This window comes from Emys orbicularis, chromosome 10 (assembly GCF_028017835.1).
Source record: "Emys orbicularis isolate rEmyOrb1 chromosome 10, rEmyOrb1.hap1, whole genome shotgun sequence".
Lineage (NCBI taxonomy): Eukaryota > Metazoa > Chordata > Testudines > Emydidae > Emys > Emys orbicularis.
Window position 1 is genome coordinate 51,114,323 of NC_088692.1, and position 1,717 is coordinate 51,116,039.

Below are 1,717 nucleotides of genomic sequence, written 5' to 3' on the forward strand. Positions count from 1 at the left end.
AAAGCACCAATTGTCATGAGTGAGACAGATGATAAAGTGAACTGAGTAAGAGTAAATCCAGCAGCCTGCTTTGTTGCTAAATTAAAGCAGTGAATGATCAGTTTTATTGGGTAATCATCACAAAGGCCAAAGAATGGGAGCCCAACTCCCACCCCCCCAAATTCTAGGGAAGTTCTGATCCAAATGTTATTGCTTGGGTTTCTCTCTATGATGGGCCAGACTAGAGCCCTAAATCCAAACATGTTTGGTCTTAGGGGGAGTTCAGCGTTTGATCTGAATCCGGAGCAGGTTTGGTCCAAACTCTTCCAAAAATGTGCCTATGACACACCGCCTGAGGGAGGGGGGAAGAAGAGGAAGCTTTAGGGGATGGGGTAGTTCTGTGTCATTACTGAGATGCATTCACTTTCAGAACAGCTTGACGCTTTCCTTAACATTGCTGTGGGGAATGCAGGAGGGATTGGGGATGGGGTGAGAGAGCATCAGTGCCTGCAGGAAGGGTTAACAGCTTAGATGGGCAGGGGAGGGTCAGGTCAGCCAGGCTTTGACTGTGGACTGGCTCCTGATCACAGCCTTTTCCTATCTCCCTGCCCACCTATTGGCTTTCCAGCCTCGGCCCACACGCCTTTCCCCTCTCCAGCTCCCTTTCACTAACTGGCCAGGAATCTCCCCACGCTGCACTGGGACACTGGTCCCCTTCCTGTGTTCCTGATGCAGTCTCCCACAGCTGTAGGGAATTAAGAGCAGCTCTGCAGAAGGAGGTGAAGCTGGGTCTAAAAGTAAAGAGGCCACTGAGAGGCAGGGTTTAGGGCGTAGCGTTTTGCACACACCCAGGATTTAGGTCAATAGAAAGATCGTTCCCTCTGTGGCTGCACATGGGAAGGAACCAGCCTGGGCATACCGAGGGGTGGGGGGATGAGGGAGGAGTGTCAGCTCCCTGCCAGCACCACACAGGGCCGGCGCAACCCATTAGGCGACCTAGGCGGTCACCTAGGGCACTAACATTTGGGGGGCAGCAGCCGGATCTTCGGCCTCCCCGGTCGTTGGCGGTATTTCGGGGGCGGGACCTTCCGCCGCCTTTGTCAGGGGCGGTATTTCGGGGGCGGGACCTTTCGCTGCCTAGGGCAGCCAAAAAGCTGGCAGCGCTCCTGGCACCACACCTTGCACAGAGGAGCTGGGGAGAGCTATGCAGCTGCCAGGTACATCCAGTGGATTAGGCACCAACTCCCCTGCCTCTTCTGCTGGGGTGACTAGTCCCCCTCCCACACAGTCCCCCAAAATGATGAGAATGTTGCAAGCTGAACCTTGTAGGGTGAAATCCTGGCCCTGGCGAAGGCAGTAGCAAAACCCCCATTGGCTTCAATAGGATTTCACTGGTAGCATTTCCTCTCCCACATGGACCCAACCTCTTGCCTCTCCCCCTTAAAACACTCTCCCAGGAGACCTCTCTACCCTTGGCCCCAGGGCTCCTGTTCAAAGCAGCGGGAGCAAAATGGCCATAAAAATATTGAAACACTAATCTTGGGGCTGACAAGGCCCGAGCTAATGTCACTGCTCCATCGCTTGTTTTTGCTGCATCCTTTGCCCCACCCTTCATCTGGATAGTTAGCCTGTAAAGTGTGTGGAACAGAGACCTTGTCTTCATCCTGATCTCACACATCCTTTCACAGCAAATGGGGAAACTGAGGGTCAGGGAGTTTAAGTGACTCACCCGAGATCA